Raw genomic sequence first — 20,189 nt, 5'->3', positions numbered from 1 at the left:
TGCAGGGGAGACGGGTTCGTGCCCCGGTCTGGGAGGATCCCATATGCCGCGGAGCGGCTGGGCCCGTGAGCCATGGCCGCTGGGCCTGCGCGTCCGGAGCCTGTGCTCCGCAACGGGGGAGGCCACAACAGTGAGAGGCCCGCATACCGCAAAAAAAAAAAAAAAAAAAAAAAAAAAATAGACCTCTGGCATCCTCCAGGCCCTGGTCTGCTGTTGGCTTTTTCAACATCTAATCTTTGAGTTATTGGTTAATGTTCAGTTAACAGTCCCTCCTTTATGCCCTAGAAACCTCAGCCATGCTTCTATTACTTTGACTTCCTGCCTCTATGGATATGCTATTTCTTCTGACTGGTTTACCCTGGTTTGAAAAGCAGTGCTAGGATCTTTTTTTTTTTTAATTTATTTATTTATTTATTTATTTTTGGCTGCATTGGGTCTTCGTTGCTGTGCGCAGGCTTTCTCTAGTTGCAGCAAGCTGGGGCTACTCTTCGTTGCAGTGCATGGACTTCTCACTGTGGTGGCTTCTCTTGTTGTGGATTATGGGCTCTAGGTGCGCGGGCTTCAGTAGCTGTGGCACGCATGCTCAGTAGTTGTGGCTCACGGGCTCTAGAGTGCAGGCTCAGTAGTTGTGGCACACAGGCCCAGTTGCTCCGCGGCATGTGGGATCTTCCCGGACCAGGGATCAAACCCGTGTCCCCTGCATTGGCAGACGAATTCTTAACCACTGCGCCACTGGGGAAGCCCTGGGATCTATTTTTTATATTTACTTCATTAAGCAGTTGATACATCTTTTGTTAGAGGCAACTTTACATTCCTTTTGCAAAATATATAAAATTTCAAAAAATAAAACCCAATATTTTAATTCTAGAACTTCACTATGATGCAAAGTAAAAACCTAGAAAAATATTTTGTAAATTTCTAAATATATATCTCCTATCAATCATTGCCTTCTCAATTAAAAGATATTTCAATATTAATTAGACATTGAAATAAAGCAAGGGACTCAACTTGTCAATCTAGAATTCTCACTTTTTTGAGAATTAGCCCCAAGTCAGTCCCTTCTTTACTCCTAATGGGGAGATAGAGTCATCACCAAGCCCTTTAGCTGCTCATAGCCCCTAAATGGCACATGGTGAGAAATGGGTCCCTCCAGAACAGGATAGCAAAAGGAAAGGGTGGAGAGATACAGAGGACCCTAGATCTTGTTAGGCAAATGTGGGGTGAATGAGTGACAATAACCCTTAACCATTTACAGTTTTAGTGGAGCCAAGGTGACCCAGAATCATTTGGAACTCAAAGAAAATGATTTTGTGTATGAGGAGATCCCAGTGATGAAGTGTTGATGGCTTGATTCACATTAACAAAATGAGAAAGTTAGGGAATTGAGAAAGGAAAAGTGTTAGTGAAAGATATTACCTCTGTTATCGTATATGTGAGGATGAGGGAGATAGAGATCTCTATTTTTGAGTTACTCAGTGGGGTTGAGTAGGCCCCAGGACATTCCCATTAGTGGATAATTTCGCAGAGACATTGTTCACTTGTATGGGAAGAGAAGACTGCGTATACTTGTTGGTGAAGTGAACCGAGGGACAGCCTCCTATGAGCAGGTGGATGCCCACAGTGAGGAATGGGTTTCTATGTAGATATGGGAAGCACACTGGGAGCCTGAAGCAAGGAGGCCTATTACCTCTGCCAGTGTTGGAGCAGGACACTGAAGTTAAGAGAAAAAAAAGTGAGGCTTTTTGAATAAGTCACCTAGGGCTGGAAGAAACATTGTTTTGTTTTCCTAGAGCCTCTTTGGCATGCTTTCTTGAAGCTAGGCCAGTCTCGGAGATTTTAATAAATTTTCCTGCATTGGATGGACTTGGGCATTCTAGCCAACACATTGTCTGTGCCAAGCTTCCCCTAACTGGCAAGTAGTGTTTATGTTAAGCAATTCTTAATAGTGCCTTCATTGGTAGATTACTAAACATTAGGTAAATCAACAGTAGCTCTTCATCAAGAAGATCAGTGACCCTTGGCACAGGATAATTGCCAAGAACACTTGTATTTCTTGTTCCTGCATCTGTGTGGTCTTTGGATGTTGGCACGCTTGGCAGGACACATGATGGAATATTGAGTGCACAAGATTTAAAAGGTAGACTTGCTCCTGGATCCAGCTATGCCACAACTAGCTATGTGATGTTTGGCAACTAACAACTTCATAATTTCCTCAATCCCAACTGTAAAATGGGAATTAATATAACAGTGATTAAAAGCAATTTGTACATCCAGCACTATACTAGATCCCGGTGGGGCCAGGAGGGTAGGAGAGCATGCTTAAAGAATTATGGCTCACTTCCTGGCTTCAAATAGTCTGTATTCCCTACCTTACAGGGTTGAAAATACTAAATGGGGTGGTGTATATGCTTTGAAAAAGTGTAACATGCTATATAAACACAATTTATTACTGCATTCACTGAAGAAAACCTGCTGGTTCCTATAGTTTAAAATAATTTATTTTCCTGACAACATGATGCTTCCATGTATTTCTCAGTAATTCCCCATCCCAAGAAAATGCCTGGCTCTTTAGGTCAGTGACAGCATCCTATAACATCATAACTGGGAGAAATGAAGGTCATTGCTTCCTTCTTTGTCATTCCTTCTTCTTATTCCAACATTGACCACCCTCTGCCCTCCCTTACAAGGGCTTGGTGGAAAAGTAATCCCTTTGTTTCACCACCACCTTTGATGCACCCCCATGCTGACTCCAAACAGCTCATGTTCACTAAAATTGAGCTTTCCTTTTATTCTCACATATTCAATCAGAGCTCCAGATGGGTAAGCAGGAGATCCCAGATGGCCTGACCACTTCCTGGATCATAAAGCTTCTCAGTATATAAAATAGAAATCTCTTTGATGATCCATGTATTTGTCAGGATTTGTTACACAACACATGTCCCAGGCAAGTCTCCTGTGATTTCCAGCACCTCTATCATAAGCCCAGAAAGACAGTTGGTTAATTTGTTTGTTTATTTAGCTTTCGCTTGGGCAGTTGGTTACAAAGTTTCCTATTTCTTTTTCTTCTGCCTGCCGCATCATCTCCTAACTTAGAATGCAGTCATGATGCCTTTCCTTTAAAAAGTACATGAATGCTAAGATCCAAGATGGACTGCTGATTCTCTGAAATAATGTCATGTTCTTAATTATTTGAGATATATTTCTCATCATTTATTTGAATTTCTTGGCTCTCATTTACCTAAGTGGAAAACATCTATGTATTTATTGGGGACTTCCCTTGTGGCACAGTGGTTAAGAATCCACCTGCCAATGCAGGGGACATGGGTTCAATCCCTGGTCTGGGAAGATCCCACAGGCCGTGGAGCAACTAAGCCTGTGCGCCACAACTACTGAGCCTACATGCTGCAACTACTGAGCCTGCATGCTGCAACAACTGAAGCCCTTGTTCCTAGAGCCCATGCTCTGCAACAAGAGAAACCACCACAATGAGAAGCCCGTGCACTGCAACGAAGAGTAGCCCCCGCTCACCACAACTAGAGAAAGCCTGTGCGCAGCAACAAAGACCCAATGCAGCCAAAGATAAATAACAAAAAAATTTTTTAAATATATATGTATTTATTAAACAAATATGTAATGAAATCTTACTATGTGTGACACTGTTCTAGGTGCTGAGTATACAGGGTTAACAAAACAAATCAAAATCCTTATGCTTCTAAGCATCCTTATTCTTATCTCACCAGAACTTATATATTAGTGAGAAAGAGAAACAGTGAAAAGAATAAGAATAAGAATGAGAAGGGAGAAGGAGGAGAAGAAGAAGAAAAAGAAGAAGGGACCATGTATGTGTGTGTGTGTATATATATATATTTTTTTTAATTGTGTAAGTTCCATGGAGAAAAATGAAAAATGGAGAAGACAAGGAGGACAGTAGGGGGGGAGATGCAATTTAAAATTTTAAGTGCTAAGAACAGACTATGGGGAACAAGGGTGAAGCAGAAAGACAATGGTGGCTTAGCATAGGGTGGTGATAGTGAGAGAGGTGAGAAGTGGTCGCTTTCTGGGTTTATTTTTAAATTAGAGCCAATAGGATTGTTGATAGATTGAATTTAAGAGAATGAAAAGAAAGTTAACACGAGAGAAGCTAACTTGGGGAAGAAGGTGAAGGTTTCCTTTTGGATGATGAGGGTAGTGGAGGTGTTAAAGGTTTGAAGAAAGAGGAGAAGTTATGAAATAGTAATTTAGGAAGAAACAGAATGAAGGAGAAAGAAAGATCTGAAACCACAATAAATAGTAGTTTTGTAAAATTGAAAAAGACGTAAGTCCTCAGACTGTAAGTGCAAAGTCTTGAACTGAATATATAAAAATAAATCCACATGTCAACATTAAAATGAACCTGCAGAACATCAAAGAAAATAAGACTTTTAAAGCTCTCAGATAGCAGACTTTTCCTCAGCTGCAATCAATGCCAAAAAATAATAATAATATCTTCAGGGCTGACAGGAAATAACTGTCAATCTACACTCTTATGCCCGAACAACCTTTCAGTTGTAGAAACAAAAGAGTCATTTCACCACACAAAAACTTGGAGTATTTACCAACTACTGATCCTCACAAAGGGAACTATTAAATGATTTATCTCAAGAAGAAAAAATGAACCCAGAAGGAAGAAAGGAAACAGCACACACACACACACAAATAAAAATAACTATTTTGAATTTTTTAAAGTATCGTAAAAGCTCTAAACACAATAAAAAGATGGAGTGGGGTGCCGTGTCGTCAAGGTCCCAGCCATGTTCAGTTCCAGCATGAAGATCATGAAGCCCATGGCGAGGAGCCAGACGAGTTCAAGTCTGGCATCTCCCAGGCCCTCCCGGAGCTGGAGATGAACTCGGACCTCAAGGCCCAGCTGCAGGAGCTGAACATCACGGCCGCCAAGGAAATTGAAGATGTTGGTTGTCAGAAAGCTATCATAATCTTTGTTCCTGTTCCTCATCTGAAATCCTTCCAGAAAATCCAGATCTGGCTAGTACGTGAGTTGGAGAAGTTCAGCAAGAAGCATGTTGTCTTTATCGTTCAGAGAATTCTGCCTAAGCCAACTCGAAAAAGCCATACAAAAAATAAGCAAAAACGTCCCAGGAGCCACACTCTGGCAGCCATGCATGACGCCATCCTGGAGGACTTGGTTTTCCCAAGTGAGATCGTGGGCAAGAGAATCCACATGAAGCTGGATGGCAGCCGACTCATAAAGGTTCGTTTGAATAAAGCACAGCAGAACAATGTGGAACACAAGGTTGAAATGTTTTCTGGTGTCTATAACAAGCTCACGGGCAAGGATGTTAATTTTGAGTTCCCAGAGTTTCAGCTGTAAACAAAAATGACTAAAATATTATTCACACACACACACAAAAAAGATGGAGTGGGGGCATTGTTCCTTGGTAGTAAAAGCGGAAAGTAATGTTTGCCAGAAAGATAGAAATATTACATAGCTAAATGTTGGCAGTAAAATTTATGGTTAAATATTTTGGTAAACATTTAAGAGTAATAACTAAAATGGTAGGAAAACAATCTAGTTTATAAAACAGCATAAGGGAGGAAAAAATGTAATTATCTTATTAGTCCAATAGATGAAAGGAAGTAAAAGAAAATAAACAAGAATTAAAAAAAGCAATCAGAAAACCTAAAATGAAAGGGTAGAAGTAAACCCAAATATGTCAGAAAACTCAATCAATGTAAGTATTTGACCTTGCCTAATAAAAAATTAAGCTTGGTTTTGTGAGTCTTTTGCAGGCGATTTAAAAGTAGATTGTGTTTTTATAGCACATCTGGTAATCTCTGCTTTAGAGAAAAAAAGAAGTAATATTTCCAACTCATTTTGTAAGGTTAGTCTAACACTAATATTAAAGCCAGACAAGGATTGTAAAATAAAAGCATATATTTGCAAAGAGATACAAAGTCCAAAATAAAACATCAGCAAATCATTTGTCAGTGTATAAAAACCAAAGAGTTTATAAGAAAATCTATGTCATACACTTTAAATACAGATTAAAGGAGATAAGTATATACTTATCTGAATAGATGCAGGAAAGTCATTTTATAAAATGTAATATTCATCAAGCTTTAAAAAATCTCTGCAAACCAGGATTATAAGGGAACTTCCTTAACACCATATACCTATAGAAAGCACAATCTTAATAGAACATTTCACCTACTATGACTGCTTCACTTCAATATTGTGATAAAAGTCCTAACTGATTAAATAAGAAAAGAAAGGAAATAAGAAGCATAAAACTTGGGAAGGAAACCTGAAACCTCTTCTTATTTGTAGATGATGTGATTGCCTAAAGAAAATGAGAGTCCATACAAAGTTAGAATCAATAAGAGAGCTCAGGAAGAGTTTATACGGACATGAGTTATGTCCCTATGGACTAGCAATAACCACATAGAAAATGTAATAGAAAAAAATATAACCCTCAAAATATCAATAAATTGTGGTTTTTTAAAATCTAGGGATAAATCTAAGAAAAGATATGCCATAATTTTATGGGGAAGACTTAAAAATAGCACTGAAGGATCTGAATTGATGTTGTGATATACCATGTTCATTTTTTTCTATACTTTACTTTTTTTATTTTTTATGTTTTTTTAATCTTTATTGGAGTATAATTGCTTTTCAATGGTGCGATAGTTTCTGCTTTATAACAAAGTGAATCAGTTATACATATACATCTGTTCCCATATCCCTTCCCTCTTGTGTCTCCCTCCCTCCCACCCTCCCTATCCCACCCCTCCAGGTGGCCACTAAGCACCGAGCTGATCTCCCTGTGATATGCGGCTACTTCCCACTAGCTATCTACCTTACGTTTGGTAGTGTATATATGTCCATGCCTCTCTCTCGCTACGTCACAGATTACCCTTCCCCCTCCCCATATCCTCAAGTCCATTCTCAAGTAGGTCTGTGTCTTTATTCCTGTCTTACCCCTAGGTTCTTCATGACATTTTTTTTTTAATTCCATATATATGTGTTAGCATACGGTATTTGTCTTTCTCTTTCTGACTTACTTCACTCTGTATGACAGACTCTAGGTCTATCCACCTCATTACAAATAGCTCAATTTCGTTGCTTTTTATGGCTGAGTAATATTCCATTGTATATATGTGCCACATCTTCTTTATCCATTCATCCAATGATGGACACTTAGGTTGTCTCCATCTCCGGGCTATTGTAAATAGAGCTGCAATGAACATTTTGGTACATGACTCTTTGAATTATGGTTTTCTAAGGGTATATTCCAAGTAGTGGGATTGCTGGGTCATATGGTAGTTCTATTTGTAGTTTTTTAAGGAATCTCCATACAGTTCTCCATAGGGGCTGTACCAATTCACATTCCCACCAGCAGTGCAAGAGTGTTCCCTTTTCTCAACACCCTCTCCAGCATTTATTGTTTCTAGATTTTTTGATGATGTCCATTCTGACTGGTGTGAGATGATATCTCATTGTAGTTTTGATTTGCATTTCTTTAATGATTAATGATGTTGAGCATTCTTTCATGTGTTTGTTGGCAGTCTGTATATCTTCTTTGGAGAAATGTCTATTTAGGTCTTCTGCCCATTTTTGGATTGGGTTGGGTTTTTTTTGTTATTGAGCTGCATGAGTGGCTTATAAATTTTGGAGATTAATCCTTTGTCAGTTGCCTCATTTGCAAATATTTTCTCCCATTCTGAGAGTTGTCTTTTGGTCTTGTTTATGGTTTCCTTTGCTGTGCAAAAGCTTTGAAGTTTCATTAGGTCCCATTTCTTTATTTTTGTTTTTATTTCCATTTCTCTAGGAGGTGGGTCAAAAAGGATCTTGCTGTGATTTATGTCATAGAGTGTTCTGCCTATGTTTTCCTCTAAGAGTTTGATAGTTTCTGGCCTTACATTTAGGTCTTTAATCCATTTTGAGCTTATTTTTGTGTATGGCGTTAGGGAGTGATCTAACCTCATACTTTTACATGTAGCTGTCCAGTTTTCCCAGCACCACTTATTGAAGAGGCTGTCCTTTCTCCAATGTACAGTCCTGCCTCCCTTATCAAAGATAAGGTGACCATATGTCCGTGGGTTTATCTCTGGGCTTTCTACTGTGTTCCATTGATCTATATTTCTGGTTTTGTTCCAGTACCATACTTTCTTGATTACTGTAGCTTTGTGGTATAGTCTGAAGTCAGGGAGCCTGATACCTCCAGCTCCGTTTTTCATTCTCAAGATTTCTTTGGCTATTCAGGGTCTTTTGTGTTTCCATACAAATTGTGAAATTTTTTGTTCTAGTTCTGGGGAAAATTCCAGTGGTAGTTTGATAGGGATTGCATTGAATCTGTAGATTGCTTTGGGTAGTAGAGTCATTTTCACAATGTTGATTCTTCCAATCCAAGAACATGGTATATCTCTCCATCTATTTGTATCATCTTTAATTTCTTTCATCAGTGTCTTATAATTTTCTGCATACAGGTCTTGTCTCCTTAGGTAGGTTTATTGCTAGATATTTTATTCTTTTTGTTGCATTGGTAAATGGGAGTGTTTTCTTGATTTCACTTTCAGATTTTTCATCATTAGTGTATAGGAATGGCAGAGATTTCTGTGCATTAATTTTGTATCCTGCTACTTTACCAAATTCATTGATTAGCTCTAGTAGTTTTCTGGTAGCCTCTTTAGGATTCTCTATGTATAGTATCATGTCATCTGCAAACAGTGACAGCTTTACTTCTTCTTTTCCGATTTGGATTCCTTTTTTTGCCTTTTCTTCTCTGATTGCTGTGGCTAAAACTTCCAAAACTATGTTGAATAAGAGTGGTGAGAGTGGGCAACCTTGTCTTGTTCCTGATCTTAGTGGAAATGCTTTCAGTTTTTCACCATTGAGGACGATGTTGGCTGTGGGTTTGTCATATATGGCCTTTATTATGTTGAGGAAAGTTCCCTCTATGCCTACTTTCTGCAGGGTTTTTATCATAAATGGGTGTTGAATTTTGTTGAAAGCATTCTCTGTATCTATTGAGATGATCATATGGTTTTTCTCCTTCAGTTTGTTAATATGGCGTATCACGTTGATTGATTTGCATATATCGAAGAATCCTTGCATTCCTGGAATAAACCCCACTTGATCATGGTGTATGATCCTTTTAATGTGCTGTTGGATTCTGTTTGCTAGTATTTTGTTGAGGATTTTTGCATCTATGTTCATCAGTGATATTGGCCTGTAGTTTTCTTTCTTTGTTTTATCCTTGTCTGGTTTTGGTATCAAGGTGATGGTGGCCTCGTAGAATGAGTTTGGGAGTGTTCCTCCCTCTACTATATTTTGGAAGAGTTTGAGAAGGATAGGTGTTAGCTCTTCTCTAAATGTTTGATAGAATTCGCCTGTGAAGCCATCTGGTCTTGGGCTCTTGTTTGTTGGAAGATTTTTAATCACAGTTTCAATTTCAGTGCTTGTGATTGGTCTGTTCATATTTTCTATTTCTTCCTGATTCATTCTTGGCAGGTTGTGCATTTCTAAGAATTTGTCCATTTCTTCCAGGTTGTCCATTTTATTGGCATAGAGTTGCTTGTAGTAATCTCTCATGATCTTTTGTGTTTCTGCAGTGTCAGTTGTTACTTCTCCTTTTTCATTTCTAATTCTATTGATTTGAGTCTTCTCCCTTTTTTTCTTGATGAGTATGGCTAATGGTTTATCAATTTTGTTTATCTTCTCAAAGAACCAGCTTTTAGTTTTATTGATCTTTGCTATCGTACCTTCATTTCTTTTTCATTTATTTCTGATCTGATTTTTATGATTTCTTTCCTTCTGCTAACTTTGGGGGTTTTTTGTTCTTCTTTCTCTAATTGCTTTAGGTGCAAGATCAGGTTGTTTATTCGAGATGTTTCCTGTTTCTTAAGGTAGGATTGTATTGCGATAAACTTCTCTCTTAGAACTGCTTTTGCTGCATCCCATAGGTGTTTTTTTTTTTTTTTTTTTTTTTTTTTTTTTTTTGCTGTACGCGGGCCTCTCACTGTTGTGGCCTCTCCCGTTGCGGAGCACAGGCTCCGGACGCACAGGCTCAGCGGCCATGGCTCACGGGCCCAGCTGCTCCGCGGCATATGGGATCCTCCCAGACCGGGGCACGAACCCGTATCCCCTGCATCGGCAGGCGGACTCTCAACCACTGCGCCACCAGGGAGGCCCGTCCCATAGGTTTTGGGTCGTCGTGTCTCCATTGTCATTTGTTTCTAAGTATTTTTTGATTTCCTCTTTGATTTCTTCAGTGATCACTTCATTATTAAGTAGTGTATTGTTTAGCCTCCATGTGTTTGTATTTTTTACTGATCTTTTCCTGTAATTGGTATCTAGTCTCATAGCATTGTGGTCAGAAAAGATACTTGATACAATTTCAATTTTCTTAAATTTACCAAGGCTTGATTTGTGACCCAAGATATGATCTATCCTGGAGAATGTTCCATGAGCACTTGAGAAAAATTTGTATTCTGTTGTTTTAGGATGGAATGTCCTATAAATATCAATTAAGTCCATCTTGTTTAATGTATCAGTTAAAGCTTGTGTTTCCTTACTTATTTTCATTTTGGATGATCTGCCCATTGGGGAAAGTGGGGTGTTGAAGTCCCCTACTATGAATATGTTACTGTCGATTTCCCCTTTTATGGCTGTTAGTATTTGCCTTATGTATTGAGGCGCTCCTATGTTGGGTGCATAAATATTTGCAATTGCTATATCTTGTTCTTGGATCGATCCCTTGATCATTATGTAGTGTCCTTCTTTGTCTCTTCTAATAGTCTTTATTTTAAAGTCTATTTTGTGTGATATGAGAATTGCTACTCCAGCTTTCTTTTGATTTCCATTTGCATGGAATATCTTTTTCCATCCCCTTACTTTCAGTCTGTATGTGTCTCTAGGTCTGAAGTGGGTCTCTTGTAGACAGCATATCTATGGGTCTTGTTTTTGTATCCATTCAGCCAATCTGTGTCTTTTGATGGGAGCATTTAGTCCATTTACATTTAAGGTAATTATCGATATGTATGTTCCTATTCCCATTTTCTTAATTGTTTTGGGTTCGTTATTGTAGGTCTTTTACTTCTGTTGTGTTTCTTGCCTAGAGAAGTTCCTTTAGCATTTGTTGTAAAGCTGGTTTGGTGGTGCTGAACTCTCTCAGCTTTTGCTTGTCTGTAAAGGTTTTAATTTCTCCATCCAATCTGAATGAGATCCTTGCTGGGTAGAGTAATCTTGGTTGCAGGTTTTTCTCCTTCATCACTTTAAATATGTCCTGCCAGTCCCTTCTGGCTTGCAGAGTTTCTGCTGAAAGATCAGCTGTTAACCTTATGGGGATTCCCTTGTGTGTTATTTGTTGTTTTTCCCTTGCTGCTTTTAATATGTTTTCTTTGTATTTAATTTTTGATAGTTTGACTAATATGTGTCTTGGCGTATTTCTCCTTGGATTTATTCTGTATGGGACTCTCTGTGCCTCCTGGACTTGATTAACTATTTCCTTTGCCATATTAGGGAAGTTTTCAACTATAAGCTCTTCAAATATTTTCTCAGTCCCTTTCTTTTTCTCTTCTTCTTCTGGAACCCCTATAATTCGAATGTTGGTGCATTTAATGTTATCCCAGAGGTCTCTGAGACTGTCCTCAGTTCTTTTCATTCTTTTTTCTTTATTCTGCTCTGCAGTAGTTATTTCCACTATTTTATCTTCCAGGTCACTTATCCATTCTTCTGCCTCAGTTATTCTGCTATTGATCCCATCTAGAGTATTTTTAATTTCATTTTTTTGTGTTGTTCATCGTTGCTTGTTTCATCTTTAGTTCTTTTAGGTCCTTTTTAAATGTTTCTTGCATTTTGTCTATTCTATTTCCAAGATTTTGGATCATCTTTACTATCATTTTTCTCAATTGTTTTTCAGGTAGACTGCCTATTTCCTCTTCATTTGTTAGGTCTGGTGGGTTTTTATCTTGCTCCTTCATCTGCTGTGTGTTTTTCTGTCTTCTCATTTTGCTTAGCTTACTGTGTTTGAGGTCTCCTTTTTGCAGGTTGCAGGTTCGTAGTTCCCATTGTTTTGGTGTCTGTCCCCAGTGGCTAAGGTTGGTTCAGTGGGTTGTGTAGGCTTCCTGGTGGAGGGGACTAGTGCCTGTGTCCTGGTGGATGAAGCTGGATCTTGTCTTTCTGGTAGGCAGTTCCATATCTGGTGGTGTGTTTTGGGGTGTCTGTGAACTTATTATGATTTTAGGCAGCCTCTCTGCTAATGGGTGGGGTTGTGTTCCTGTCTTGCTAGTTGTTTGGCATAGGGTGTCCAGCACTGTAGCTTGCTGAGTGAAAGTGGGTGCTGGTGTTGAGATGGAGATCTCTGGGAGATTTTCTCCATTTGATATTATGTGGAGCTGGGAAGTCTCTTGTGGACCAGTGTCCTGAAGTTGGCTCTCCCACCTCAGAGGCACAGCCCTGACCCCTGGCTGCAGCACCAAGAGCCTTTCATCCACATGGCTCAGAATAAAAGGGAGAAAAAGTAGAAAGAAAGTATTAGTAGAAGTAGAAAGAAAGAAAGGAAGAAAGAAAGAAAGAAAGGAGGGCGGGAGTGAGGGAGGGAGGAAGGAAGGAAAAAAAGGGAAAGAAAGAGGACAAAGTAAAATAAAATAAAGTAAGATAAAATAAAATAAAGTTATTAAAATAAAAAATAATTATTAAGAAAAAATCTAAAAAACAAACAAACAAACAAAAACGGACAGATAGAACCCTAGGACAAATGTTGTAAGCAAAGCTATACAGACAAAATCTCACACAGAAGCATACACATACACACTCACAAAAAGAGGAAAAGCGGAAAAAATCATAAATCTTGCTCTCAAAGTCCACCTCCTCAATTTGGGAAGATTCATTGTCTATTCATGTATTCCACAGATGCAGAGTACATCAAGTTGATTGTGGAGCTTTAATCCGCTGCTTCTGAAGCTGCTGGGAGAAATTTCCCTTTCCCTTCTTTGTTCTCATAGCTCCCGGGGCTGGGCTTTGGATTTGGCCCCGCCTCTGCATGTAGGTCACTGGAGGGCATCTGTTCTTCGCTCAGACAGGACAGGGTTAAAGGAGCAGCACTTCGTGGACTCTGGCTCACTCAGGCCCAGGTACCCGGGGAGTTTCTTGCCTTTTGGGAGGTCTGAGGTTTTCTGCCGGTGTTCAGTAGGTGTTCTGTACGAGTTGTTCCACGTGTAGATGTATTTCTGGTGCATCTGTGGGGAGGAAGGTGATCTCCGCGTCTTACTCTTCCACCATCTTCCCCCGGTCGTCTATACCATGTTCATTGATGGAAAGATTCAATAACATAAAGTCTTCTCAAATTAATATATCAATTCGATTCCAATAAAAATCCAACAGAAATTTCTATGAAACTTAAAAAGCTGATTCTAAAATTTATATGGAAGAAAAAAATGACACAAAACCCCCAGAAAATTTTGAAGAACAAAATGGGTAGTTTGGCCCTATCAAATATCATGAGTTATCATAAAGCTATAAAAAGTAAGAGATCATGATCTTGGTGCAGGTGAATATACAAATAGATATATGGGATCGGATAAACAGACTTAATGTATAAGGGGAAAATGGACACATTACAAATTAGTGGGGATAAGATGGATTATTCAATAAAAGGTGTTCTAATAATTGGCTATCTATGTAGAAAATAAAACAAAATTACATCCCTAATCTACATCCTAAAAAAAAATTCATGGATGAATAAAGATCTAAGTGTGAAAAATAAAAGTTTAAATTATTTAGAAGAAAATAAAGTAGAATATCTTTATATCTCCAAGCTAGAGAAAAATTTCATAATAATTGTACCCCAAAAAAAGTATAAAACCTGAAGGAAAATATAGATAAATTTGACTTTATTAAAACTTCTGCACATCAAGAGATACACAAAGTAAAAAGTCAAGTCAAACACAGGGAGAAGGTATTTTCAACACATTAACCAAAAACAAACAAAAAACAAAACACAAAAAACTTATATATATACATATATATATAATATGTATATATATATATATACATATATATATAATATATGTATATATATATATATATTATATATATATTCCCAAAATACATAAAGAACTCCTATTAACGAACCAAACTAGGATCTGCTCACCTGCGCAGTAAAGCCAATCTACTGACACCAGGTTGTAGTGAAGGAAAGTGCAGGTTTATTGTAAGGCCAAGCAAGGAGTATGGCTAATGCTCAAAAGGCCTGAACTCCCAGATGGCTTTCAGGGAAAGGTGTTTAGAGACAGGGTGAGGGAGAGGGTTGCGGGGTACATGATCAGCTTGTGCACATTATTCTGCTTGCTGGATGGTAAGGTAATCGGGAGTCAACATCATCAACCTGGTTCCACCTGGTCTGGGGGTCTACGTGCTTGTGGGCAGCATGCAGTTAACTTCTTCCACCTGGTGAGGGTTTCAGTATCTGCAAAATAGCTCAAGGATATGGCTCAGAATATTATCTCTAACCCTTGAGGAGGAACTAAATGTCCTTGACTTTGTTTAATGCTGAACTACTATTATTTTGTCTTGCTTAACTGTTTTCCTTTGTTTTCCATATTTTCTCACTGCTCTGATTAAATCTGTTCTTTGGAACTCAGGGAGGACCTAGGAAGCTAATGTTTTTCTGCAAACAAGAGGCAGGGGGAGGACATAGGGATGGGGGTATGTTTGTCCCGGGAAGCCCTCACAGGGCCCTGCTCAGTTATACTCCTAGAAATCACCAACAAGAACAAAAGGCAATGAAGATGAATGGTCAAGTTACAAAAGGGAAAACTTATTGATTCACAAACACAAGGAGTTGCTCAATTTGAGTAGTAATCAGAGAAATTCAATTTACAACAATAATGATATATCCATTTCACAACCATACATTTTATAAAAAAATTAAAGTCTGAAAACAATGACAAGTACCACCATACACAGATGTGATAAAACCAGAACTCTCAGACTACTGGCAGAAAAATAAATCAATTAAACTGCTTTGTAGAGCCAGGTGGTAGTATCTTCTAATGTAGATGTTCATACACCCACAATTCCCCTTCTAGGCATATCCCAGGGCAGTGTTTTTAAAACCTGAGGTTGTGACCCATTAACAGATAATGAAATCAATTTTAGTGAACAGTGAACTGAAGGAAGGGTGAGGGGGAAGAGATGAGAGGGAAGGGACAGCACATTTAGATCCTTACTCATCCATGAATCTGTGTGCCTGTGTGTGTGTGTGTAGATGAGAGATATAATTTTGCTTTATTTTCTACATAAATAGCCAATTATTCCAGCACCATTTATTGAATAATCTATCTTATCCCCGCTAACTCGCTAAATTAATGAAATCAATTTAGTGGGCAATGAACAGAAGGAAGGGGAGGGGGAGGGGGAAGGGGAGGGGGGAGGGGGAGGGAGAAAAACATCAGGACGGATCACACGTTGGAAGGTGCAGTCAGTGCTAGCGGTGCCCTGCCCAGACCTCCTTTACTGGGTGAGCTCACTCACCCCCACCTGCTCTATTAGCTGCTAACTGCTCACAGCTGCACTCTTTCCCAAAGAAGAGCCTCTTTAACTGGAAATGCCTGGGCGGTTGCACGGTCCCCGCCCCACCCCCATCCCCTTGACACCGCCCCCCCTCCACCGTGGCCCGCAGCCAATGGCTGATAACTGAGGGGTATAAAGGCCAGACCCATCCCCTGCCTCAGTGAGGCAACTGGGCGGTGCCATTTGCAGGCAGCTTGGAGGTTCCTGCGGGGTCACGATGAAGTTAATCTTCAGCAGAAGCCACGTCTTTCCTAAGCTTCTTCCTTTCCTCACTTCTCTCACTTTCTCCCACTAGCAATTCTGTCTCAAGCTCTGCTGTTAGGGAAACTGCCCTAAGACGGAGGGGTAAGTACTTTCAAGGATGTGTGTAGGGGAGGTAGATTATAATATACACTAGGGTTTTAAAAGTTTGAGGGCTGGGCCTCCCTGGTGGCACAGTGGTTAAGCATCTGCCTGCCAGTTCAGGGGACATGGGTTCGAGCCCTGGTCTGGGAAGATCCCACATGCCGCGGAGCGGCTGGGCCCGTGAGCCATGGCCGCTGAGCCTGTGCGTCCAGAGCCTTGCTCCGCAACGGGAGAGGCCACAGCTGTGAGAGGCCTGCATACTGAAAAAAAAAAAAAAAAAAAGGGGGGCCCTAAAACCTCACTCAAACCCACCCCACTCACCTGCCCTGATACACCCCTATGGATACCTATGTATGAGGAAGCAATGTGTTTCCCCCCTTTGATAACAAATCATGTTAGGTTTCTCTTGTTCTTTATTCTAAGGACACTCATAGGAAAAGTAGGTTATCTGGAGGCTCAGTAATAATAGTAATAAACTCCTGGTCTTTACGGTCAGCTTGTGCTCTCAGTTGCCATGGTGCTGAGGTTATTGTTTAATTGTAGTTCTTGTTTACTCTCCCAAGTCCCTCATAAAGTGAGAAAAATAATATGTACATACATAGGAAGGAAGGAGAAATGGAAGGAAGAAAGAACAAAAGGAAAGTGAGAGAGAAGAAAAAGAGAAACTGGGAATTCCACAGTTTTATCTGTGAAAACGCCATAGTTTAACATGGGGATGGCTCTTCCCTTGCAGTTACTAAGGATGAATCAGAACCACTTGGGAGAAAGCCCCTGCGGTCAATTATATTTTCACTGCAGGTGGTTTCCTTTTCTTCGATTTGCTTTTTGAATGCGTAAGGAAATTAAGGAAAAGCTGACTTTCCCTTCATTGCCAATTGTAGCTTCACATGCCGTAGTTCCACAGGGAGTAGAGGCTTCCCATTTTTCTGTTAAAAGCCCCCAATATTGCATATTTTCTTCCAACTCATTTTGGAGTCAGGTGAAGCATATGGGAAATTTGCAGGAGATGGAGTCCATCATCCAGGCATCAATCTGGAATGATTTGTGGCCATGTACATATAAAGAGACCATAGTTGTCCACTAACTGCATACATATGGCATCCGGGAACATAAACTCACAGCCTTTGCCTTCAAAACCACATGCTACCCAGGGAGGTAAAACAGTGGTTCACAACATGTGGGTTGTGACCCAGAGTAGTCTGCCAACATTTAGCAGGTGGGCAGCTAGAGGTGAATTGTGTGCCTACTGCAGTTTCCTTTCTTTGAGGCTCCCTTGGGTGTATGCATGCATATACTCTCTAGGCCATAACATATACCTGGCATGGAGCTGGAGCAATACTGAGGAAGACTTGGACCAATACACATAGTCCTGTTTTGTCATCTTGTGGGCACATTCTTCCATCTGTCTTTATTTTAAATACGTTACAGATGCATGTTTATATATTTCATGGACCTATGCAATTTTTGTAATCTCTATCAACCATGTGTGTGTCTTACAGCCCCTATGGGGAAACCTGACCATTCACAATTAGGTATATCTAGCCAGGGAGGTGGGCTCTGACTAACATCAGGGAAATAATTTAAGACTAGAGTATTTGTTCTGATTTAACAGAAGGGGTCGGGGGGACCTAATAGTAAGGACCTACTTGAATAGCTGTCTTCCTTGTCCTTGTATAAAAGCAAAAGTCCCAAATCCTTTCTAATAGATGGCTTATATTGTTCATTCTATAAATCCAACATCTGCAGTAACTTCATCTTAGCATTCTGATAAAGCAAGTCCCTTTTAGACTACTTAACTCTAGTTGGTCCTGAATGGGCTTGAAGTGTTGCCTCTCTGCAAATGGTCAGATTTTGATATATGCTATGACACAGTCAATTGCTTTAAAATATAAATATGGTATGTTGACTCTGCTGCTGGGTTCAATTACATATTTTAACTACCCTTTGCCAATGAAAATCTTTGGTTTGTTTATGGTTTCTTTGGTATGTGATGGTGTGTAACCTCACTTTTCTTCAGGCTTGTGATGCTGTACTAACCTGGCAAAGTGGTCCATACCTATTTGCATCATCTTTCTGGTGTTTTAATAACCATTCAGCCACAAGAATATTTAATGACAGCTCAACCACTTGAGTTGAAGGTCTCATGGAGAACTAAAGTATAATCTTAAGCAAGCTTACACATTCCAGAGGAAAAGCCTGAGCAGAATGAATTGAAGATGACTGCTGCAGAAGCAGCTATGTTTCTGTAATGCACTATAACAAAAATAGTGTCTCCTCTGCCCTTCCATACACACCTATCAGCGTGGCCTTGGGATGTTGCAGGACAATCTAGGCAGCCAATTATGCTCAATAACCACCTGAGCTCAGGCCCGAAAACTTGATCTCTTCATGTGACTAACTGAATTTTTCCCACATCTCTATTGGGATAATTGCTTCAACCAGGTCTCACACTCATGGCCTAACAACTAACAATACTGCTCAGGGACTGGGTGGTATGAACAATACTGGGCTGTATGAAGTATATATTTTTTCTCAAAAGTAGTAGAGTCGCAAAAATTGCACCCCATCCACCATGAAAATAACTTGTGCCATTTTAGCTGTTTGGAGTTCAAGTCTAAACCCTTTCTTCCAGAATAGGACCTTCACTTCCCTTAGCAAAATCAAAAGGCCCAAGGAGGTCAGTCTTCCATAAAAACAGGTTATATTTTCCCCCATATCTCCACCTCTTGTAGCACAAAGAAATGCTAGAAGCTTTGACATGACAAAATTCTTCACTTGCATATTCTAAGTTTACTAATTTTCAGATATTATAAACAAAGCCTTTTTATCACAGGACTTGAACAAATGGAATTTGCAACTGCTTTGACTTAATATCTCCACAGCTCAAAAGAGATGGTGAACTGTGTTTTCCAAGGATCAGACCTTAGGGCTCAAAATCAAAGTCCTCAGATTTCCTTTTCTCCTCTGCAAGACATTAGCTTTTCTCCAGCTCTTGCTCTCAGGTACAGCACACTGGCTCTGGTAGGAGGGTCACAGACTAGTCAGCTACGCTTAGAGTAAATCCAGTTCACATACGTATATACACCCAGAGCAGGAAAGTTGATAATGGAGTATGAATTCCCAAGTAAGGGGATAGGCACACAAATTAAAAAAAAAAAAAAAAAAAAAAAAGGAAACGAATGAGTCTGGAGAATGGGGAGGTTACAGTAACTCAAAGTGGAAGGGGTAGGCTGTTTTCCTGGAAGATGGGTACTCGCAGTGACGATTTCCTCAGATGCTCCCTGCTATTGCCCTGAGAGCAAAGGAGGGGGCAAGATCGTTCTGCCTAGATTGTTCTGCCTAGGTTGCCTAGATTGCTCTGCAACATCCCAAGGCCACGCTGATAGGTGTGTATGGAAGGGCAGAGGAGACACTATTTTTGTTATAATGCATTACAGAAATCCCATTTTCCCTGCTCCAGGAAGGGGTTGAGGTCTAGACAAGCAGATTGTGTTGACTCCAAGTGGGTTCAATCCAGTCTGGCACCCAGGGCCCAAACTGTTGTGTCCCCCCCAACTTCATGTGTAGGTAGAAGCACGTAGAAGAGAGAAGAACCACCTGCAGAGGAAGGAGAGGTGATGGTGATGCTGAGGCTGCTCACTCTGGCGAAGGGGCATCTGCTAGCCATCCACGCAAGGTGAGGCACTGTAGTGGCTGCAGTGTGTGGATCCTTCCAGGAGCCCCCAAAGCCACCAACCAGAGCTAGTCGGCCCTGAGACTGGGGACTTCTATGGAGTCATGGAAGGAGATGCATGCTTTGGGCCAAAGAAAGGGATTTAGCAAAGGAAGAACCTGGGGACAGGTGATAGGGAGCGAGTTGTTATAAGCTGTGCTATTTCTCTCTTGCTGTCTTGTAACCCTCAGTGCTAATTCCTGGGGGAAGACATGCTATTTACATTTGTTTCTTTTACTTCACTGCAGCTCGTCACATTCCTGGAGTCATTGCAGAGCTCAGTAATTTTACAAGAAGTAGTGCTGCACACTGGTTAGAGGTTGAAATTCTGAGGTCTGCTGATCAAGGTTCAAATCCAGACGCTAGCAAGCCGTAAGTTGTATTAAGTGTGTGACCTCAATGAAATGCCTTAGCCTCTTTGTGTATTGATTTTCTTATCTATGTAATGAAGGCATAGCTAATACCCACCTCAGAACCTTGAGGGAGGGATAAATAGGCTAATAGACATAAAGAACTAGAACAGTGCCTGGTCCATGTTAGGAACTCAAACAATATGTACAA

General features: G+C 40.0%; 1 pseudogene across 1 annotated transcript; it reads left to right on the top strand.

The window, feature by feature from the left end:
• Positions 1-4,790: 4,790 nt before the first annotated feature.
• On the top strand, positions 4,791-5,377 carry LOC309800256 (small ribosomal subunit protein eS7-like; annotated as a pseudogene). The gene has a single exon. The product of its transcript is annotated as a small ribosomal subunit protein eS7-like (transcript).
• The last annotated feature ends 14,812 nt before the right edge of the window (positions 5,378-20,189 follow it).

The sequence above is a fragment of the Mesoplodon mirus genome (genome assembly GCF_964341445.2).
Source record: "Mesoplodon mirus genome assembly, chromosome: 1".
Classification (NCBI taxonomy): domain Eukaryota; kingdom Metazoa; phylum Chordata; class Mammalia; order Artiodactyla; family Ziphiidae; genus Mesoplodon; species Mesoplodon mirus.
Note: the sequence above shows the minus strand (reverse complement) of the source record. Positions and strands in the feature narration are given on the sequence as shown.